Below are 25,072 nucleotides of genomic sequence, written 5' to 3'. Positions count from 1 at the left end.
CCAACTGAACCTTCCCCAGGTGGGTTGGCTTGTGTGCCCTCAATGTCAAGGATACCCACACTCCAGGAGCAACCACAACTGAGGAACCCATAGCTCCTGGGGGGAAAGAAAGGGGGAGGGGGGGCACAGCAGTCTTTTCTGTACTTGCAGGGGCAACAGTCTGGATGGTTGACTAGTCTTCCCTTGTAATATCAACGAACGTGGCCTTGCTGTGCTGATACTGCGAATGGCTGTATTTTTTCTGAGGGCTTACAGCTCTACTGTAGACAAGCGGGAGAACTGCATCAAACAAGTTTTGGAGCAACATGCCCAGAGATGACGCTATGTCTGCGATACAACATTGCTCCATCAAATATGGGTATTCGACAAATTAGTAATTGTCTAGAGCTCCCTCACAATCTTATTCCAAGTACTGACCTTTCCGGCTTCTTTCCTCATAGCAACCGTTGAGATCACGCCTTCCCGCGGTTTGTTCTCAATCCACATTATGTCCTCATTCGACTGCTCATTCCGTTCACTATGTCTTGTAATTCTTCTTCACTTTCACTGAAGGTAACAACGTCGTAAGCGAATCTTATTTATAGTCTTTCATACAGAGTCTTAATCCTACTCTTGAAGCTTTCTTTCACTTCCGCCAATGCTTCTTCGATGAACAGATTGAACGGTAACGGAGAAACATCCTGTAAGACCACAGCGCTTCGTTCTTGTCTTCCTTTCTTAATGTTACCTCTTGGTTCTTTTACATACATCCTTATTGTCCGACTTTCCATATAGTTTACGACAATCATGCATCATTTTACATTGATAGTCGCTCTTTCTACATCGATAAATCCAATGAAGGCATCGTGATTTTTCCAAAGTCTTGTGTCCCTTATAAAGCGCAGCTTCAGAACTGCCTCTGCAGAACCAATGAGTGACGGAAATAACTCCTAAGACTGACCGACGACTGAACTGTGGAAGTTTCACTTTGTAGTCCACCACCAAATTACCCACGGATTTATGGTACAGGATACGTAAATTCCTCTGCCTTTGCTTGAGGTAGCATAACGTAATCCGTCCACCTGGACGTAACACCCGCACAGGAAAAGTTAAGATAGGTACCACTCAATGATGGAAGAGGAGGAACCTTGAGGCAGCAACTGAACCTAACGAGGTAAGAAAATCCAAATAAATTGTGCCGAAGTCCAGCACTCTTTCAACGCAGACCTTGCTCTGTGCAAATACAGCTTCTCACATATGGACAATCGTCATTCCTTAGAAATCTTATTATCGTCATACCCTATAATAGCGCCCATACTGTAAGCAGTAACTTTTTGTTCTTGAAAACCTCATGTAGGAAGAAGCCCCGTTCAACTTAGTCTTAATATCTCACTCTGACATACCGGTAATTGCCGTTTCATTACTTTCTGAGTCGAATATTAAACACACACACACACACACACACACACACACACACACACACACACACACACACACACACTTCTTGATGTTTAATTTTATCGGCTAAGGATTCAATTAACCGACTTTCGTCGTGATTCCACACAGAGGATTTGTGCAGGATTCAACACCAACTGTTACGCAGTCAGCAAGGATCAAACAAAATATTTGAGCAAAAAGGTTTTACAAATACCGCTACAAGTTACAAAATTTGTTGACTCCTGAAATTACTTAATTAGTAACATGTTTCGAGGTTAGACATCGTCAGGCAACCGACGCAGTACAAAAAAGTTTGACACAATTGCACATAGGCACTGAAGATTTTTTTAAATAGTTATGGTACGATCTGTGCTCATCCTGCGGAGAAACAAGAGGATAACCTAATCGGAGGCAATGTCTCTATGTCGATCTTTCGTTCACGTGAAAATTTAATTTTTTGAAAGTAATCGCTCAATTTAATCTTGTAACGTGGATAACTTTTTATGATATGTCCAGAGTTGCAAGAGTACAGTGAGTACTTTAAAAAATTTCGTTAAAAAAAAAAGACCATCATACAAAGATACATGAAATCTTATTGGGTTATTCACTTCTTTCTCCACAAGATGGCCACAGTACATACAAAGGCAAACCATTAATATCTGCGCTTGCATTAAATATTTTTTGTACTCTTTCTGTAGTCTGACGATGTGGTCTCACCTCGAAATATGCTCCTAATTAAATCATTTAAGCGGGTAATTTGTTTTACTGGTAGCGGTATTTGTAAAATATGTTCGTATTTCTAAATCAGTTACGATAGATTAACAGCCAATATAGCTTTCAACTGAAAATACTCGAGGTACAGCCGATTAAGCAGTCTAAGTTTACAAACAAACGCAAAACCGCATGTAGGCCACACGATAATAAATTACATATAGAGCGGCAGCAGACAAACGTTTTATTTGCTGTGCACATTGGTGATATTCGCGGAATTGCGAGCGTTTGAAGGAGTAATAAAACAATATGAACATGCCTCAATATGATAAATTTTGGTCACATTAACAACTACCTTGTTGTTTTCGTTCCAGTCAGTGTTGTTCGTACAAATTAGTTTCGTGTGGTTGAAACAGAAACATCCCCCCTCCCTACACACACACACACACACACACACACACACACACACACACACACACACACACACACACACACACAAAAATGAGATCGAATTTCAACAACGTACGCATATTTTATATGCAGCACTATTAAACCATATCCCTAGAAGCCGTTTCCCTCCTTACTTACTGCAAAATGTTAGAGCACCAAGAGGTCTGCAACTCGGGAGTCTCGTAGAATGTACGTATCATTTCGTTAAAGAGATACCTAAAACTTGCCAACATGAGAATTTCAAAAATGCACTGACAGAAAAGAAATCCGAACACCAAAAAATAATGTAGAGCAATGATGTTTCGGGAATATATCTGTCTAGGTAAGAACTTAATATTAACACTGCAAGAACACAGTTTGGCTCTGAGCACTATTGGACTTAACTGGTGAGGTCATCAGTCCCCTAGAACTTAGAACGACTTAAACCTAAGTACCGTAGCAGTCGCGCAGTTCCAGACTGAAGCGCCTAGAACCGCTCGGTCACACCAGTCGGCCCGTATGGAAGATTTATACAGCATAGAGAGAAAGTATGTATTAACTGATCGTGATGGACGGTCATTGAAGAATGTGATGAAAAGTAAGACGACGACAGCTGCAAAAGTGCAAGCGTAACTGAATGTCGCACTCGCAAACCCTGTCAGCACTGAAGTAACATGAAGGTAGCTCCATAAGCAGCACATTGCAGTGAGAGCTGGAATTCCAAAACCACTCATCAGTGGTGAAAATGGCCGTAACAGGGAACCATGGTGCCGAAGCCATAAAAGCTGGACTATGGAGCAATGGAAGAAAGTAATGTGGCCGGATGAGCCTTATTTCCGACTGTCTCCAACATCTGGCAGAGTTTACATTCCAATAATGGAACGGGGGGTGGGGGTCTGGTGATGATCTGGGCAACCATGTCGTGGCATTCCGCGGTCCTCACCGTTACTCTGCAATGTCCCATTTCTGCAAAGGATAGTGTGACCATTTGGGGCACATCAGGTCCATCCCGTGACTCCCCAATGGTGACGCTGTGTTCCAAGACGACACTGTTCACACAGCTCGAATAGTCCGGGATTGGTTTTGTGAGCACGAGGACGACCTGTCTACATCTACATGGATACTCTGCGTATCGCACGTAAGTGCCTGGCACTGTATTGTCTCCCCTGGCCGCCACAATCACCAGATCTCAAGACTACTGAGCCTCTGCAGGGAAGGCGTGGGATTGCTACCAACTTTGATCATCGTTACTTGACGACTCTGGTACTATTTTGTAAGAAGACTGGTATAAAATTCCCTTGAAAACCGTAGAGGACCTGTATTGATCTGCCCCGTCACGACTGGACGCTGGTCTGAATGACAGCTGTTTTTCTACGCCGTTTTGGGCATGACAATGTGTTGTGCTTTTTTTCTACTTTCATATTTTTGTCTATCCCCCCCCCCTACTTGTGAGGTCGGCGTAAACTAAGAGAGAGGTAGCTGGCAGCCGGCACAGGTAGCCCCCCCCCCCCCCCTCCCTGCCCAATCGAGGATAATTCGTGCAAGGTGACAGGAGGCGAGGGAACAGCAGAACCGCTCGCCGTCCCCAATACTGCCGCTGCCAAGGACTGCGCCGCGCCGCGCCGTGCCGTGAAAGTCGCAGGGCGTTCTCTGTGCGCCTGTGTCGGCGATCGGGCCACTTAGCGAGGAATTCAAAGACTCGACCGTAGGCACACGGCAGCGTGGCGTGGCATTGCGGTCTGGGACCGCCACCGCCCGACCACACGAATGGCCCAGATTCGTGTCGTTTTATCTTCATCACGCAGCTTCCCCTAACTAAGTAACTTATTAGGATGAAGTGTAATGGGATGTTCCTGCTGTGACGCATTTCTGCGTATGACGTGTTGAGGGGGGTAAGGACGTCAAACGGGCCGACTTGGAGCAGGAGAGGCATCACACGATATTTTAATTTCCAGTGTCTATACTTTTACAAATAAATTCATAAAACTTTGCCAGCATCACCAGGAAGGATTCAGGATTCACACTCATTGCAGTGGAAGTTCGAAAACATAACGAAGTAATTTTTTTTACGTGTGAAATTGTCATTTTTTCACTTACTAATGGCTGCATTTGTTGCTATAGGTACACTTTTCTTCATAAGTTAAACAGATTCTATGATGAATTTTGCACAGCATACATACCATACTTACAGGTGTATGAAACTCTAGAATTTATTTCATTTATGAAAAAACGAATGATCTGTGGTATTTTAAACATCGTGTTTTTTCTAAACACAAATTTTATAGTCAATTACCTCAATTTTTACCACAGTTTTTAATAGATCTGGAAACTTCTTGAGTTTCATACACCTTTAAGTATGGTTTGTATGCTGTGCATAATTCATCGAAGCATCTCTCTCACTTATGAAGAAAAGTGTACCTATAGCAATAAATGCTGCCATTAGTAAGTGAAAAAATGATGAAATTTCACATGTAAAAAAATAATACTTCGTTGTGTTTTCGAACTTCCACTTCTATGATTGTGAATTCTGAATCCTTCCTGGTCATGCTGATAAAGTTTTATGAATTTATTTGTAAAAGTATAGACAGTGGAAATTAAAATGTCCTGTGGTGCCCCTCCTGCTTCAAATCGGTCCGTTTGACGTCCTAGCCCCCTTAACAGCGCCAACTTCTTGCCTGTGGATGACTACGTCAGGTAATTCGTGAGAAAAACTCCAGCATTTTTCCCAAACCGTCTCCTAGTGTGATTTGGGAGACGTAAGCATACTTTGCGTGTTGTACAGTTGCCTCATTCTCCCCACTAGATGTCTTCTCCGTCAGCTGCAGGCTTTAACATGCCTACAATGAACAGTGAATGATGGAATGGCACGTGGGGAAGTCTCAACGCTACTACAACGACAGTCTGGAAATAACAGGGCGCCACCTGATTTGTTTCTCCTCTCAGTATTAAAATTTGGAAAAATAGTCTAAAGGCAATACTCGAATCTAAATTCGCAGAGTCTGACCTTCACGTATCGAGCACCAATACACGTTCACTTAATTATCTGCAAACAACTTTAATGAGCATATGAAATGGCTTGCAAACTTTTCCAAAGCACTTTTAATCACTAATTCACTTTTACGTACGAATACGATCCGTCCACAGCACATAAATGTGCCTCTCCAAAATCTGTTCCAAAACTGAGCCATAAACGCTTCCCGTTTACATTTTCACTTTATCTGAACAATACAAAATATCCACTCACCATAAGACCATGGCGTCGGCGTGAAAGTTAGTTCTGGAGTGCCGGAAACTTCGCCTTAGGCTGCTCGTGAGCTAGCCTACAGTATTGTGGCTGCCTCAGTCAGCCGATGACAGACAACGTTACATAAACATTCTAATTAACATCTGAGACTGATTTTGGAGTTATTGAATCTATGGTTGGAATGCTGTAAGCGTGGATAAGGTCGATAGTGAAACTGGAGGCGTATATAAATTTTTGGTAAGTTCCTATGGGACCAAACTGCTGAGGTTATCAGTACCTAGGCTTACACGCTACTTAATATAACTTTAACTTACGCTAAGGATAACACACAGGAACCTCCGACAGGGGGAGCCGCGCGACCGTGGCAAGGCGCCCAGGCCGCGGGGCAACTACGTTCGGCGAGGTGTATATAAACATTTAAATGGTATATATAAATGAATAAAATTGGGCGTTTGCCTCCGAACCTTGCAGTGTGAGGCACAGCACTTTCTATACCAGCGTTTCTCAAACGTTCTGTCGCGACACACTGCTGTGTCACGAACATATATCAGGTGTGTCGACGCATAATAATAAACAATGTGCATTGGCTGTTTGCTTTTTGCATTGAGGGAAAAAAATCACATTTACAGGTGTCGCCAAAGTTTGGAATGTACTTTGGTGTATCCCAAAGGAAAAAAGGTTGAGAGACATGGCCGTCCACACTCTTCGGTAGGACACTGGTGCTTCGTCCTCACGTCTCGTGGCCATGACAGTTTTGTGGGATGAGGGATACCGATCTTAACTGGTTACTGGCTCACAGCAGCGTGATCCATTTCAATATCGTATGAGCGAACCTAATAAAAGGTGCTTCGCCGTGTGGCATAAATGCCACAATGAGATTAAACATCAGATGCTCCGAACTAAAATTACGTTGTCCATCAATGACAGGACTTTATTGGCGCGTGCGCCGACACACACACACACACACACACACACACACACACACACACACACACACACACACACGAGGAGGGGGGGGAGGAGGAGGAGGAGAGAGAGAGAGAGAGAGAGAGAGAGAGAGAGAGAGAGAGATTATATGCGTTTTTCGAGCGGTCGCACAATTCCATTAACGAGGGCGGTGGTCGAAAGGAGATGTGAAGCGGACGCGCCATGATACAGGTGGACCTTCATACACGCATTTGCGCAATCTGTCTGCTTTAATTAGACTCGCGGGTGAAATATTTCTAACCGCTCATGAGCTGCACTGCATCAAAAATAAATCACATTTCCGCTGCGTTACGGCAGAGTAATCACTAGTGACTCCAGAAACGAGATGTGCTGTCATTCATCTCCAGTATGATAAAACATCGGACAATTTTGCATTAAAAAGGCTTGCCAACACTTCTACCTCTTGGCTTCGTTAAAATGTCAGCACGAAAGCGGTAAGTCATCAGGAAAACTAGTGTCGCTGCAAATGCATTCACCTAGTTACGCGCTTAATTCTACAACTGCAAAGTAGTGAAGCACTCGCCACTTTCTTACAAATTAGATGCCTGTTACAGTACTAGTGTATCATAGGGGGCCGGCCGAGGTGGCCGAGCGGTTCTAGGCACTACAGTCTTGAACCACGCGACAGCTACGGTCGCATGTTCGAATCCTGCCTCGGGCATGGATGTGTGATGTCCTTGGGTTAGTTAGGTTTCAGTAGTTCTAAGTTCTAGGGAACTGAACACCTCAGAAGTTAAGTCCCATAGTGCTCAGAGCCATTTGAATCATTTTTGTATCGTAGGATCATAACACATTCAAGCAGCGTTATGATTCCGTAACAAAGGATGTTAGTTTCGGTTCTCGTCCTCCTTTTCACTAACAACTAACGCCGACTTCAAAGAAACTACGGCCATCACCTCAGTACTTTATACACACGACAATAACTACAAGCAACCTATGACACTCAGGCAAATATGAAAGGAAATTTGACGATCACACAAAAATTGCAAAGGAGAAGTTTGTGTAAGTGATGTCCAACGCATTTTACCCTGTGACTTGGTTCAGCGAAGGTAAGGATTAGGTGCCCTCTTTGAACACTGATCATCTGTCATATTAACCATAAAAGTTTCTCAGCGCGTTGAAGCACTATGTATATAGGTTACTTCTCGGGGAAATAAATGTTAATATTCTGAAGGGAAAACAACATACAAAGTAGATTTCCCAGTTACAATCATTTGAAACAATTAGGGATGGGATAGCTATAGGTCACTAACAACCTGTATCTTGCTTTTTAATATTTTAATGTGACTCTGTAGCTCGCGTCACTTAGTGTCCCTTTCACTTAAATGTAACTTCGTTTCGAGTGTGTTGCTAACAGCAGCTTTTGTAACTTGAAATGCAACTACATGCAGAGAGAACATTAATAAATCCGACGAACTACAGGAGCTGATTCCTGACATGAAATGAAGGGAAAAAACAAGGCCTTATGAACATGCGTCCGGATCTGGACGGCGCGCGTGTGATGACAACAAATCGTCCCGGAACACAGTACATGGCTGCATCACATCGACGTCACAACAAATGTTCAAAGTTGCGTCCATGGGATGCAGTGTCACGCAAAGTACACATAATCGTACTTTCGCTTACACCCTGTTGGCGGGACACTTGATAGGAGCTCGTACTAGGGTCCGTGTCAATATATCCTGTAGCACCCGGTCCTCCACATCTGGTGAACGCAACATCCGCCGCCTCCTTATACGTCCGTGTGTCTGAAAGGACCCATGATCACACAAACGCTCAAAAAGGCCTTGAAATGTTGTGTGATGTGGTTGGTGTCTGCAAGGATAGCTTGTTATGGCATAGCCGTGTTGCCTCTCGACGGTGTCCATCTTCTTGGCCGCCCACAAACACCAACTCGACTCGCTCCTGACACGAATACCGGACCAATCTGCTGCTTATAGTAAGCTGCGCCAATCACACAGACTGCAACACACAAGGAACACACGGCACGTGGCTAGAGGAACTGTCATTCGTCCGCGCCATCGATGCATTTCCAGACACATGTTGATGGGACCTTTTTTCTTCCATTTGCAGTCAGGAATCAGTGACTGAAGTTATTAATGTTCATCTTGTATAATGCTATAAGGTGTAATGCATTCCTATGTTTCCATTTTGTTTCTTTTCCTTCCTGTAAACTTTGATGTCAACATCTCAGGCCGATTTCTTGCATTGTAACAGCGTGATGTCACCACGGAAGACAGTTTCAGATACTTGGACAACTGAAAAGTTTCGAATAGGGCTTGCGTTAATGTCAAGCGTTAGCTTTCGAATGGTGCCATCTCGTAATGTTCACCGTAAAACCTGAAACACGATTCATAATAATATTTACATATAATGGGATGTCTGTCGGCAACAGGACCAAGGAGAATTTCAATCACCATCTTCAGCATATAAAATGTCTCAGCATTACGTCATATTCGAAGAGAGGGGAGAGGGAGAGAGGGGGAGAGGGCGAGAGGAAGAGAAAACGAACGCCGCACGACGAAGTAATTATCCGAATGGGACGGAAATCGGTAGATATTACGTACATGTACAAAGAAACAAATGATTACAATTGAAGAAAAATCGAAGATTTATTCAAGAGAAATAACTTCACAAATTGAGCTAGGCAATAGCACGTTGGTCCATCTCTGGCCCCTATGCAAGTAGTTATTCGGCTTGGCATACAGTTGTTCGATGTCTTCCTGAGTAGTATGAGGCTGGTATCCTACCGCAGTCTGGAGAGCCTCCAGAAACGTCTTCGCTGGTCGTCGAGGCTCAATTCGAAGCTGGAATTATCGCTGAAGAAGTGCTATTCTAGTCAATGAGATTCCATGGCGAATGTGCCTGACACCGCGGCAAAGGGGCCTGCAGGTGTACAGAGGTCAATGGCAGTCAGAGCAAGGGGCTCCGTGAGTTCAGCCCCCTTTTCTGTGAGCCGCCTATTAATGGGCCTGAAGGTCACTCAAGCACTAGTTGTACGTCAAAAATCGATGATAATGATGAACGGGGGGCTCTCTGACGACTGCTCGGTCCCCATGTTCTGTCGTTTCTCTAGGTCGACCGCTTCCATCTTGACACTGTGTTCGGCCATGGCTCACCCTTTCCTGAAAATATCATCGAACTGTGACAACGCTCACATTCAAACGTCGAGTGATTCGCTGCTTACTCCAATCGGCTCATTTAAGCCCAACTACACATCTTCTCATAAATGCTGACATTTGTGTGTATTTTTCACGTGCTTGTCTAGGAGGCATAGTTACTGTCTAACTGAGTACACGGAATGTCATTCGCGAAAGACTTTATGCCCTGGTATCGGCATGGCCCTTGTTTACCATCCTTGCTAGCTGCGCGCTGAAATTTCGGTGCAGTGTCACATATTCACCGACCGGCCGCCAAAGCTTACAAGTTTGCATTATTTCGTAGATACCAGTATGAATATCAATTTGTGATCAAGATGGTGCGTCGTTTCTTTTTGTCTCAGACTGTATTATTTGCGGTCACTAGTGAATTTTGGACGCTGTCTAGAAGACAGCACTCTCCTCTCGTCACAGAAATACCCCTTCCCCTCGTTCGACGGGCCAACCAGGATGGCCTGTTTTGCAGGGAGTCTACTTTCTCTGACTGGCTTACTCCGTGCTTCGTGCGTCTGCCAAAGGCTATCGCCGTGCCTTACCGTTCCTTGCTGCATTTCAACGGCCACGCGCGAGGTCATTTCCCGCGCAAAGTACTTGTCGGATGGAGTTCAAAACACGCTGCTGTAAATGTGTGGTGTCTGGCGAAACTTGGCACGGAAAGCTCTTTGCACATTACCGACATGCAACAGGCAAATTGTAGCACACAAAATCCTTTCTCTGCCTGTTTAACCGTCATTTTCATCAATTATATTCGGTGTCGGCCATTATGGCGGTTTTCCAAACTGATTTGGCGGTAAGACTTTCAAATTATACTTTGAAAGTTTGTCTTTCACGTACTGATCGTTAGTTACATAGTGTTTAGCCATTTACCTATACCGACATTTTCTAAAAAACATCGTGGAGTTGATAATTACCCAGCATTTGAAATATAAAGGTTACCAGGAAAGGTTTGCAATACAACTATGTTTATTTTATTTTTTCGAAGTAATTTCCTTCACACTGAATACACCTCTCCATTCTCCGAAAGCAATCCCTAAACCAGTTCTCCTAAGTTTTTGTCGGGAGTAAGGCATACTCGATGTCCCAAGCCCTCCGGAGGACCTCATCACTTGAAAACTGCACTTCCCCCACCTTCATTTTCACACGCGAAAAAAGTGCAAAGTCGCAAGGATAAAGGTCTGGAATGTAAGGAGGGTGCTCGAGAAGTTTCAGTCCTGTATCCCGCACATATTCGGTGCATGCTTTGGCGCGATCAGCTGGAGCGTTGTCGTGATGGAGGAATCAAGTGTCCGTTCTTGACTTCAGTCACAGGCTCTTCAAAAGGTTGGATGAATTTGGGCACGCACTGCTGAGTGTACCATTTAGCTGTGACTCTTCTGTATGTTCAAAAACAACACGCTCCACAATTTCACTCGATTTGTAAAAAAAAAAAAAAAAAATCTCCTTTACTGATCGGGATTTTCTGACAGCTACGAATGTGTCCTCTTCAAAGACCCAAACTTTGTTTTGAATCTTAGTCGGCACGTCATAATAGTAAGCCAAGTCTCGTCACATGCCACGATGCTATTCACATACTGAGATTGTTCCTTAGAAAACTACTTTAACATCTCCCGACACCAAGTCACACGTCGTGTGAATCTTAGTGGCATCCGGAGACAACAAAGTTTCTTTACTTGCAAATGACCATGCAGAATCGAACGAATTCCTGGCGCATTTGGCCCTAAGGCATCCTCTATCTGCTTACACGTCACTTTGTCTTCGTCTAGAATTTTCCTCGCAGCATCAATATTTTCCTCTCCAACTGATGACCGTAGGCTTTCCGTCTTCTCGGCCTCCACCAGGGTGAAATTTCCTTTTTGGAATTATCTGTAACCATTGTATATAGTTGTACGATGTGACACACATCACCGAGTGCGAGTCAATTTCTTTGAAGAACGTGTGTGTGTGTGTGTGTGTGTGTGTGTGTGTGTGTGCGTGCGTGCGTGCGTGCGTCTGTGTGTGTTTAAGGCGCGTGCGAAGTTGTACCGCAAAACTGCCAGAATCTCAATTCGCGACTACTGCAGACTAACACTGCTGGTGAACGACTGCGCCCACAGACTTGGTACAGCGCCAACAATGCAAGTGTGAAGTGATGGCTCAAACGGCTCTAAGGGCTATGGGACTCAACATCTGAGGTCATTCGTCCCCTAGAACTTAGAACTACTTAAACCTAACTAACGTAAGGACACCACGCACATCCACGTCCGAGGCAGGATTCGAACCTGCGACCGTAGTGGTCTCGCGGTTCCAGACTGTAGCGCCTAGAACCGCTCGGGCACTCCGGCCGGCTATGAAGTATTCTCGGCACACAGCAACAATCAGCGTCCTGCGAGTTACTGTCGTATTGCAAAACCTAACCAGTGCCCTTTGTAGATGGAGAATTTTATTACGGTCGCTCGCTCTTTACGTAATTGGATAGTGCCTGACTATCTCTAGGTTATGCAAGTTAAGTGCTTTGCACTATTCCTGAGCTTCCTAATGTGTATTTTAGGTGGTCCTATTGTTTGTGTTGGTCCTATTGTGTGTTGAGCATTTTATGGTGGTTAATATACATCACTGTGGCAGTTTTTCACTGCCTCAGCAAGTCGGGCCATCTCGTTGTGCCCGTACTGTATGTTTTGTTCCGGAGATTCGAGACAAGCATATTGTCGGACTGTTGTGACTTTTCGTAGAAAAGTTGAGCCGTCTGTCTAATTCTATCCTTAATTGTCTGTACTCCTGGGATATTATGTAGATCCCTAGTTGGGAAGTCATGCGGTAGTTTCATGATCATCCTAAGGATTCTACCCCGGCGGCCCTGCAATCTTCGGCAGTCTGCCGCATTGTTCCACACTGCCGCATACTCCATTACCGGCCTTATAAGGAAGAGAAACAGCGTGATACCGCAGCGTGTGGGTACGGTTGCCATCGGGTTCATGATCGGGTACAGTGCTCTCAACCTTCCATAGGCTTTACCCCTGATATCCCTTGTGTGTGGGCCCCACGTGAGGCGCTCGTCCAGGGTCACCCCGAGGTACTTCGCAGTGCGGGTCCATGGGATGGGGCCTCCCATGATCCGCACCGGCTGTAGGTCGATGGGGATCTTTTTCCTAGTGAAGATGATTGCCTGACTTTTGCTGGCATTGTACACGACCGGCCATTAAAAATTGCTACACCAAGAAGAAATACAGATGATAAACGGGTATTCATTGGACAAATTAATTATACTAGAACTGACATGTGATTAAGTTTTCACGCAATTTCCTGAGAAAACAGTACCCAGAACAACCACCTCCGACTTTAATAACGGCCTTGATACGCCTGGTCATTGAGTCAGAGCTTGGATAGTGTGTACAGGTTACAGCTGCCCGAGCAGCTTCAAAACGATACCACAGTTCAAGAGTAGTGACTGGCGTATTCTGACGAGCCAGTTGCTCGGCCACCATTGACCAGACGTTTTAAATTGGCGAGAGAATTGGAGAATATGCTGGCCAGGGCAACAGTCGAACATTTTCTGTATCCAGAAAGGCCCGTACAGGACCTGCAACATGCGGTCGTGTATTATCCTGCTGAAATGTAGGGTTTCGCAGGGATCGAATGAAGGGTAGAGCCACGGGTCGTAACACATCTGAAATGTAACGTCCACAGTTCAAAGCGACGTCAATGTGAACAAGAGGTGACCGAGACATGTAACCAATGGCACCCCATACCATCATGCCGGGTAATACGCCAGTATGGCGATGACGAATGCACGCTTCCAATGTGGGCTCACTGCGATGTCGCCAAACAAGGATGCGACCAACAGAACCTGGATTCATCCGAAAAAATGTCGTTTTGTCATTCGTGCACCCAAGTTCGTCGTTGAGTACACCATCGCAGGCGCTCCTGTATGTGATGCAGCGTCAAGGGTAACCGCAGCCGTGGCATCCGAGCTGATAGTCGATGCTGCTGCAAACGTCGTCGAACTGTCCGTGCAGATAGTTGTTGTCTTGCAAACGTTCCCATCTGTTGACTCATGGATCGACACGTGGCTGCACGATCCGTTACAGCCAAGCGGATAAGATGCCTGTCATCTTGACTGCTAGTGATACGAGGCCGTTGGGATTCAGCACGGCGTTACGTATTACCCTCCTGAACGCACCAATTCCATATTCTGCTAACAGTCATTGGATCTCGACCAACGCGAGCAGCAATGTCCCGATACGATAAACCGCAATCGTGATGGGCTACAATCCGACCTTTATCGAAGTCGGAAAAGTGTTGGTACGGTTTTCTCCTCGTTACACGAGGCATCACAACAACATTTCACCAGGCAACGCCGGTCAACTGCTGTTTGTGTATAAGAAATCGGTTGGAAACTCTCCTCATGTCAGCACGTTGTAGGTGTCGGCACCGGCGCCAACCTTGTGTGAATGCTCTGAAAAGCTCATCATTTGCTTATCGCAGCATCTTCTTCCTGTCGGTTAAATTTCGCGGCTGTAGCACGTCATCTTCGTGGTGTAACAATTTTAATGGGCAGTAGTGTATTTAAGGCGCCACTTTGTGGCCCATGTGCCTAGAGCGTCGCATGCCGTGTGCAGGAAGTTCGCGTTTACAGTATACAACGCGGTGTCGTCCGCGTATAATGCGAGCGAGACTCTGTTGGCCTGTGGCGTGTCCGAGGTGTACAGGGAGTACAGCAGTGATCAGTGATGAGGCTGATGGTTTTCTTTGCCGGCCACGACTACTACTAGTGCTGCTGCTGCTGCTGCTAAGGGTGGCTATCACAGGAAGTGTTACACACACACACACACACACACACACACACACACACACACACACACACACACACACACAGAGAGAGAGAGAGAGAGAGAGAGAGAGAGAGAGAGAGAGAGACGGGAGCGCAAAGTTGGGCGGGTTCGTTTAGTGGCGTACGGCACGGCACGAGCTCGGCTGATTTCCCATGGGCGGGGGCGGTGGACACGGCCGGTTGCCGGCCGCGACGCCGCTGCTACTTGCCCTCGCGAGCGAGACAGCCAGTCAGTCCCGCGTGCCCCCTGCGGACGCATTCCGTCTCCCCCTCCCTTGTTCCTCTCACACGACCGGCAAGTGTCCGACTTAGCGACAAGTTCTGTCCTGGGAGCGGGTGTCGGCGCTTCAAGTTCCGTCCCGATTCGCAGGCATTAACTACGACAAGGTTAAAACTGCTTTTTCTTCCGCTACTCTGGGGAAAACTGAAATTGTGCCACCGTTGCTGTGTAAAAATACAGGTTAATTCTTACAAACAACAGCTGGACACTGTTGGTAAGGCTCTCTATTACGTACAAATAGCGTCGTCACCAGTTTCGAACCGACAGGTTAATCATCACTATGTAAGGCAAATGACAACTGTTTATTTTTTATTTATTTATTTTTTCATTTGCTGTAGAACAACACCGCCCCAAGGAACAATCGCGACAGAGACTCAACATCGCATGTACACCGTAAGACAAATGTGATTTTAAACGTGAACAGCAGTGGAGGATGATCCTGCCATTCAGGAATCGCAAACGCCACTATCAGTTCTTAAAAATAGCACTGCAAATAAATGCTGGTGATTGTTTTCACATTTTTGGAAGACTTTACAATGCGTTCACGTATGGTTACTCGGTTTCCTGTTCCCGCGGCAGACTTGCCTTACTTAAGTGATCTGAGTTGTTTCGCAACATCTAAGATATCTACTTTTATGTCACTCATGGTTCAAATGGCTCTGAGCACTATGGGACTCAACATCTTAGGTCATAAGTCCCCTAGAACTTAGAACTACTTAAACCTAACTAAGCTAAGGACATCACACACACCCATGCCCGAGGCAGGATTCGAACCTGCGACCTAGCAGCCCCGCGGTTCCGGACTGCAGCGCCAGAACCGCGAGACCACCGCGACCGGCTGTCACTCATGCTAACAGCTGTTCTGCTTTCGAATACTGGAATATTTACTTCGTCGTCTTTCGTGAATGAATTACGGAAAACTGTATTTAGTAACTCCGCTTTACTGGCACCATCATCGGTTACATTTCCATCGCTATCGTGCAGTGACGGTATTGACTGTTTTTTTGCCACTGGTGTACTTTACATACGACCAGAATCTGTTTCGGTTTTCTACCATATTTTGAGACAATATTTCATTGTCGAAACTATTAAAAGCATCTCGCATTGACGTCCGTACTAAACTTCGGCCGATAACTCAGACGGAAAATATAAATTAGAACGTTAAGTGGTTAAAAAACGGACATTCCATCAGGTAATAGCGAACCGTCAAAGATTGACGGCCATAAGCGCTATGTGGTGCGGGATAACCACTTAACAAATGGCGGTGGCTAAGAAGACAGCGTCCAACACGCAACCTGGCTAAAACGATCTAACGGCTGAGGCCCAAGAGGAGGTTGTCCAAGTAGCTGGGAGAAGTTTAATACCCCTAAGCTTGTTCTCATGAACGGACGACCAGTGGTGATGCCAAAGTGACACCATCTGTCAACTATTATATTTACATATATACTGTGCAAATCACAATACGGCTTACTTTGCATAAGACACCCCCCCCCCCCCCTCGCACTCTGTTCCAGGCACGAATAAGACGTGCGAAAAACCATTGTTGGTGAACCTCTGTGTAGCTGGAATATCTCTGATTTTACCTTCGTTGTATTTTCACCAGGTATACATAGGAGGAAGCAAAATACTGGTCGATTCTCGCAGGAAACACACACTCGGGATTTTAACAGTAAAGCAAACTGTGATGCAGAACGCCTCTCTTGTAGCGTCTGCCACTGAAGTTTTATCAGCACATCCGATATGCTGTCGCGCTTGCTAATGTAAACCGCGACGAAACGCGCTATTCTTATTTAGAACGTTTCTAGTTCCTTTATCAATCGTTTCTGTTAATGGTCTCGGGCTGAAGAGCAATATTACAGTATCGCCCGAACGAAGCTACCGGTTGTTAAAAGTCATTACGCAGAACTTAACTGCTTTGAATTGATCTCAGCTACCTCCTTCACAGATCAACTAAACGTCCTGAGGGTTCTTCCACTGAGTCTCAGACTGGCATCTGCCTTTTCTACAATTTGCTTTATGTTGTCGTTCCAATTTTAAATGGCTCCGAAAGTGCGAGAAAACGTTCGAAGTTCCAGAAAAATTAGGGAAAGCTATAGGAAGAGACGGATAATATACAATATGTACAAGAGCCAAGAAGGGATAATAAGACTGAAACAAAGCGCTTGGGTTAAAAAGAGTGTAATTACAGGGAAGTAGTCTTTCGCCCCTACTATTCAATCTGTACATCGAAGAAGCAATGAGGAAAGAAAGTTTCGGGAGTGGGATTAAGATTCAAGGTGAAAGGTTATCAGTGTCAAAATTCACTGCTGAAATTGCTGTCCTCAGGGAAGTGAAGAATAATTATAGTACATGTTGAATGGAATGGACAGTTTAAGGAGTACATGTATCGCGAGTAAATCGAAAATAGAGGAAAGCAGTGAGAAGTAACATACATGAGAACAGCGAGAAAATTATGATACGAACTATATAATAAGTTACGGAATTCAGCTACAGCAATAATAATCCCTTACGCACATAGTAAGGATGACATAAAAAGGAAAGTAGCTCTGGCGAAATGGGCTTTCCTAGTCATGAGAAGTCAACTAGCTTCAAACATAGGCCTTAATCCGAAGAAAAAATTTCTGAGAATGTGCGTTTGCAACAAAGTTCTGCATGGTAGGCAAACCATGGACTGTGGGAAGACCAAAACAGAAGAGAATCGAAGCATTTGAAATGTGGTGCTACAGACTAATGTTGAAAATTAGGTGGACTGATAAGGTAAGGAATGAGGATGTTCTCCATAGAATCGGCGAGGAAAGGAATATAAGGAAAACATTAACCAGGAGAAGGGACAGATAGAACATTTGCTAAGTCATCATGGATTGACTTCTACGGTATTGGAGGGAGCTGTAGACAGCGAAAACTGTAGAGGAAACAGAGATAGGTATACATCCAGCAAATGATTGAGGATGTAGGATGCAAGTGCTACTGTGAGATGAAAAGATTGGCATAGGAGAGGAATTCGTGGCAGACCGCAACAAACCAGTCTAAAAGACTGACGACTCAAAAAATAAATAAATAAGATGGCTGTGGCTGCATTCCGTGATTGTTCTGCTGTCGTATAGCCGTGCAATACTGCATCTGTCCGCTTATCTGAGGGCAATACGTTGCAACTTTTTTTCTGTTTAGAGTCAACTGCCTATCCCTGTACCATGCGTCGGTGCTGCATTTTCCGGCTTTACAACAGTATCACCCTGTAACCACCTCATGACACTTCCCACGTGATCCACTTTTTATAAGCCTCTCTGTGACCCTTCGTACGAACTTTCTTTAGAAGGACAGAACTGTTAAGAGCTCTTGTTCATTTGGCATCGAAACTATGCTGCTATAACAGTCCGGGAAGTGGAATAAAAATCGCAAATTAGATGCAAGTAAATTGACTTATGAATTTTGTTTGATGGACATTAGGCCGTTGTCCAAGTCATTGTATGACAATTTTATTCACATCTAGAGAAACGAATATATTGAAATGTATCTTATCATCAGGAGGTATAAGTTTTGGGCGGAACAGACCATCTTTATACACTCCTGGAAATGGAAAAAAGAACACATTGACACCGGTGTGTCAGACCCACCATACTTGCTCCGGACACTGCGAGAGGGCTGTACAAGCAATGATCACACGCACGGCACAGCGGACACACCAGGAACCGCGGTGTTGGCCGTCGAATGGCGCTAGCTGCGCAGCATTTGTGCACCGCCGCCGTCAGTGTCAGCCAGTTTGCCGTGGCATACGGAGCTCCAGCGCAGTCTTTAACACTGGTAGCATGCCGCGACAGCGTGGACGTGAACCGTATGTGCAGTTGACGGACTTTGAGCGAGGGCATATAGTGGGCATGCGGGAGGCCGGGTGGACGTACCGCCGAATTGCTCAACACGTGGGGCCTGAGGTCTCCACAGTACATCGATGTTGTCGCCAGTGGTCGGCGGAAGGTGCACGTGCCCGTCGACCTGGGACCGGACCGCAGCGACGCACGGATGCACGCCAAGAGCGTAGGATCCTACGCAGTGCCGTAGGGGACCGCACCGCCACTTCCCTGCAAATTAGGGACACTGTTGCTCCTGGGGTATCGGCGAGGACAATTCGCAACCGTCTCCATGAAGCTGGGCTATTATCCCGCACACCGTTAGGCCGTCTTCCACTTTCGCCCCAACATCGTGCAGCCCGCCTCCAGTGGTGTCGCGACAGGCGTGAATGGAGGGACGAATGGAGACGTGTCGTCTTCAGCGATGAGAGTCGCTTCTGCCTTGGTGCCAATGATGGTCGTATGCGTGTTTGGCGCCGTGCAGGTGAGCGCCACAATCAGGACTGCATACGACCGAGGCACACAGGGCCAACACCCGGCATCATGGTGTGGGGAGCGATCTCCTACACTGGCCGTACACCTCTGGTGATCGTCGAGGGGACACTGAATAGTGCACGGTACATCCAAACCGTCATCGAGCCCATCGTTCTACAATTCCTAGACCGGCAAGGGAACTTGCTTTTCCAACAGGACAATGCACGTCCGCATGTATCCCGTGACACCCAACGTGCTCTAGAAGGTGTAAGTCAACTACCCTGGCCAGCAAGATCTCCGGATCTGTCCCCCATTGAGCATGTTTGGGACTGGATGAAGCGTTGTCTCACGCAGTCTGCACGTCCAGCACGAACGCTGGTCCAACTGAGGCGCCAGGTGGAAATGGCATGGCAAGCCGTTCCACAGGACTACATCCAGCATCTCTACGATCGTCTCCATGGGAGAATAGCAGCCTGCATTGCTGCGAAAGGTGGATATACACTGTACTAGTGGCGACATTGTGCATGCTCTGTTGCCTGTGTCTATGTGCCTGTGGTTCTGTCAGTGTGATCATGTGATGTATCTGACCCCAGGAATGTGTCAATAAAGTTTCTCCTTCCTGGGACAATGAATTCACGGTGTTCTTATTTCAATTTCCAGGAGTGTATCTAAAATATAAGAGACAACAACAGCTTGTTAACTACCCACAATGGCTGGTGATAGTTACTACCCTCTCCTATATTTTAGATTAGGAGAAGGCATAATTTGACCAAAACCGATGATTATATTATTTAAAAACATCATAATCTAGACGTATGTACTGTTTATAAAATTATACAGACTGAGGGAAGTAAGAGTAGTCCAGACTTATTAAAAAAAAAAAAAATTGGCAGCGTTAATGGAAAAGGAAAAGACTTACAGAGACTTCCAACAAGATGGAGCAACTGCCCATGCAGCCGGCCGCATTTTGGAGCACATTTACACAATCGTCACGGCTGACAGAGTTGCTAGGAGAGGTCAGTCAGTCTGGTCGGGGCCCTAGCTGGCCACCCAGGTCACCCGATCTGTTAGCGTGCAATTATTCTGTGTGAGGGAGCCCTCAAGTCTAATGTGTATCGCAACAACCGTAGTCTTCAAGAACTGTAGCGGAACATTTCGGATGATATTGCAGCTATTCAGTAGTCCAGCTTCGATCTGCATTCAGCGGCTTGTTGACTGGGGCCCAAAAGTGCCAAGGGATCAATGGTTGTTGTTTTCAATATGAGCTGTAGTCATGTTAGTATTGTATTTCCTTTCCTCTGCTGTGTTTATTTGTACCCTGGAGCTCTGTTCTCTGTGCCACTTTTATTCGTCCCACTCCTTACCAGGAAAATCTATTAAACTAACCACTTGTTTTCCACATACTCCTCAAACAAAGCTGCAGAGTGAAAATCTCATTCTGTAACCACTTGTTTTCCACATACTCCTCAAACAAAGCTTTTCTCAGAAGAAACAGATTACACTAGCGACCCCTCGCCGGCTTCGCAGGAATAGCACTAACCGTAAGTACCTAAGGACGGACGCTTTATCTGGCGTAGAGGAAATAAACAGTACACACAATCTCTCCCCATGTATCATTCTATCAGCGAAAATCGTAACAAAATCACTACAGTACTTCTTGAGATTTATTCATGTGTACATATTTATTGGAACTCAACGTAAGACACCATGGCGACGAACACACTGCGCCCAATGAGAGACCAATTTGTTGATACCGACCCTATACAATGTTTGACTTAATTGACAGAGACACATCACCACCTCTGCTTGTACCGGTTCATCACTACCTAAGTGAAGTCCTCGACGGTGTTCTTTAAGTTTTGGGAATAAGTGAAAATCGGATGGGGCAAAGTCGGGACTGTGTAACAGTGAGCCCGAGGGGTCGGACTGCTTTACAGCTGTCGCAGCGCTCGTTTGTGGTCTGGCATTGTCATGTGTGGACGAACTCTCCGGGTTCGAAACTCTATTACTATTTCTCGTGCACCGACATACGTTACGTCTCACACCGCCACGCTCACGCTACAATTCGGTGCCCCTAGCGGCAGGGGAGTTGCAACTTGCGTCAACGAAGCGGAAACGTCCACAAAGTAACGTTCATGACATGTAATACCTCAAACGATATTGAGAACAGAATAAAAGATTCAGAGGCATTACCTTTCAGCACGCCCTCGTACGTATCTCATGCTATCTAAAATGTGAGGAACGACAATTGAAACGAATGAATGAAACAAACACTATGTCGTTCGCAATCATCTACAGACTCAGCCAAGTTAAATTAAAATGTGCCTTTCAATAAGTGTAGTGATTTCTGAACGGCCTCGACCCGGATACCTCGTGTGTTTTTTAGTTAAAAACACTTTTATAAAAAGAGCGATGATGTTCATCATGAGTATTCAATAGAAATTACCAATAACAGCACAGACCAACCGTTTTGAGTAGCGAGCGGCAAACGAGTTGACAGGCACCAGGGTTAGAACTTCACTGAAACTGCAAAAGGACGTTCACAAGAGGTCTATGGCCAATCTAGAACACACAAAACGCCGTACTACAATAACAGGGGCTCCTACAGAACAGCGGGAGATGCGACAGCTAAATACAGCCGAGCGCAATTTACATGTTATCCTGAGTTTAGCGCACAGTCCAAACGCAGGCGGTGCGCGCTTCAGCTGCGCATGTAATACGGCGGAAGCTCATAATCTATGGACGGCGTTTTCTCCCATTCGCATCACTTCACAGCAATTCCGTTTTGCGTAATGACGTTCAACGATTGCTACAAAGTTTCATTTCACTCGTGCAGAGGTTCAAAGGAGCACAAAGATTACTTCGATTTAACTAGATTGGAATTCGGAAATTACTCCGATGTGCGCCTCGTGACTTGCCTTAACTCTGTAGACCGTAGTAAAGGGTAGTAGGAATTGTAGGTGAAGATTCCACGTATCACTCACTGCAGCCGTTTACCCTGGTCGGCCCTCGTTTGCAAAAACATTTGGAATTGTGCGTGATGCGCAATAACGTGGCTGCGTGTTGTCGTGGACAGGATTAAATCTTCACACGCCTAGGCTACGGGTTCAAATCTCGTCAGGTGCGTAAGAGTTTTCGCTGTTAAATCTGTCTCGAAATGACTTTGATAGTCATTTTATTTAATTAATACACTGAAATGTCAATTTTTATTTCCACTCCTTTGTCACGTAATTTTAACTATAATAACTACTTAATCTGCTCTCATTTTTTTCTATCATTCTTTTTTCACTTAAAATCTTTGTTCTTGAGTTTTTAACAAATACTATGTATTAATTTCTATTTAATTCCTCCAGTTTTATCATCCTGTTCTCTCGTCCACCTTATTGCGTTCATTAAATCTACTTCTCATTTTGCTTGAATTTCGTTTCACTTGTAAACTCTTCATTTGCGTTATTTTGTCTATAGTGCAATAGGTATTTACGTTATGTTTAAAATCTGTATGACGATTACCAAGCAAAAAAACTAAATATCTGGTAACGAAGAATACATTTTTCACACCATTGCACGGTCAATATAAATAATTAATTCATCTCTTGTTTTTTAACTGACAGACCGGATTTTCAAATAGCGGAATATTATAATAGATAAATATAATTAAATTCTTGATCACAAAAATCCCAATTGAAAGACGACGCAAAAATTCCGACTGGAAAAAGAATGATATAAAGAAAAAAAAAACGAAAAAAGACCGCAGTTATGATTAAAATTATGTGACAAAGGAATGGAAATAAAAATTTACGTTTTAATCAATTGATTGAATAAAAATTATGATCGCAGTCATTTCGATAAAGATTTAAAATTTATAAAAATTTACTGCACTTGACGAGATTCGAACCTATAGCCTCCTGCGTGAGAACGTCTTATCCTAACCATTATACCAGGCAACCAGTCTTTGTGTTACCACTTTTTAACGTCACTGAGCATCAAGCAAAATTCCGAAAGTTTTTTTCGTCAATCATTCGCAAACCAAGGTCCATCAGGGTGCATGTCTGCAGTGTGAGATCTTAACCTACATCACCGTATATTTGGTTTCAAACAGTCGATCCCACCGCTGGGGACCTCCCCTTGCTAGATGTATAATAATGCTGGAGTAGTTACAAAAACTGTGTTTAAGAGACCAGCGATTACGACAATCCGTGGCTGTTAGCTTCTATTTGGTGTTTCATCACGGAGCTATGACAACGGCTTAGATCTGAGCACCGACCACTGCAGTGATAGTAAGTGGAGTGATTCAGACGAAGAAAAAATAGTACTTTTCAAGTTCTACTATGTATGCGTGATTGACCAACGACATCTTACTGCACAATTTAAAAATTGCCGGAGAAGACAATTAACATAATCTTACAGAGGAAAAGAAACTTGAAGCCAATATACGTGACACGTCACAAAGCTAATCTTTGTCGGAATCCAATGTAAACTCGTATTATTTACCACAATAGCAATTATCAGTGCAACAACCTTTTTTAGTTGCGTTTCGTTTTCAGTTTAATTGCCACTTAATTCGATGATTCGCTCAAAACGATCCTATTGTGGTTTCTGTCCCCCTGGTGCCACACAGCCAGCCTCAGAAGTATTCCGCTAACCAACATTTCACAACCCACGCTCGCACCAACAGGTATTGTAGACACACTTGTCACTGCCCACTTACTTCTCTTTTCTCTCCACTCGTGAAAGGAAACAGTGGATTCTGCTGACAGGGCTTATCCTTTTTCCAGCCATTGTTCTGTTTGGACTCCATTTATTTGTCGACAGAGAGAAGGAGAATAATGAATTTATTGTGTCTTTTTGTGACTTGGTTTTGGTTTCGATTGTATTTTGTTTCGGGTTGAGGGGATAAATTATAACACCGGCGTTCGCCTTTCAGGTGAGAAGAAACCCCTGTACGTTATCATCTAGCGTTATTTTGCAGACAATACAAGTTTCTCTTATAAGAGATGGATGATACTGCTGTAGCTGCGGCGCTTCCGGCTCCTGGAACTGTATCAGGACTACAGCACATATGGGGAAGTACAATACGCAAATTTCAAACAACCTATTTAAACAATAATATATGAAAATATAATAAAAGGTTAAAAAAGGTAGTTTAAAAATGTGGATAGGAAAAAAAGGCGACATTTATCGTTTTGCATGTTAGTATTCCGGTTTCTATATATTTGTTTATCGATTGTCATTTTTATTTGTAGTTCGCTGTTGCTATCTGAGTTTACACATTGTCATTTTGCAATTTGGAAATATTGAGTGGAGCTCTGGGCGCAAGAAAATGGAGCGCCAAGAGGAGAAATTGGAACAGTTCCGATGTTTACTTCTGTTTGAGTTCAATAGAGGGGTGACCGCAGCCGAGGCAGGCAGAAACATTTATTTGCTCCTTTTGGAAATGCCACCGGACAGAGTTCTCTCTTTTTAAGGTAGATCATTGACATTGGTGACTCAACACATTCAGGAAGACCGTATGGGGTTTGATGAAGACCGTTTAAACGCATTAATCCGCAACGATCCACATCTGTTCTATTAAGAACTGTCAAATGTGAAGAACTGTGTGATTCCGCCGCCATCGTCAGACATTTGTATATAAGAGGAACGGTTAAAAAAATCTGGTTTATGAGCACCGTAAGCTCTAAGCCAAAATCACAAAAGTTATTGGGTGGCCATATCTGCATCTCC

At 44.7% G+C, this 25,072-nt stretch overlaps 1 protein-coding gene across 1 annotated transcript in view; it reads right to left on the bottom strand.

The window, feature by feature from the left end:
• The window catches only part of LOC126282363 (mitogen-activated protein kinase 1), a 358,007-nt gene that overhangs the window by 229,974 nt on the left and 102,961 nt on the right, over nucleotides 1–25,072 (bottom strand). The gene's annotated exons all lie outside the window — the stretch shown is intronic.

Source organism: Schistocerca gregaria, chromosome 1 (assembly GCF_023897955.1).
Source record: "Schistocerca gregaria isolate iqSchGreg1 chromosome 1, iqSchGreg1.2, whole genome shotgun sequence".
Lineage (NCBI taxonomy): Eukaryota > Metazoa > Arthropoda > Insecta > Orthoptera > Acrididae > Schistocerca > Schistocerca gregaria.
Note: the sequence above shows the minus strand (reverse complement) of the source record. Positions and strands in the feature narration are given on the sequence as shown.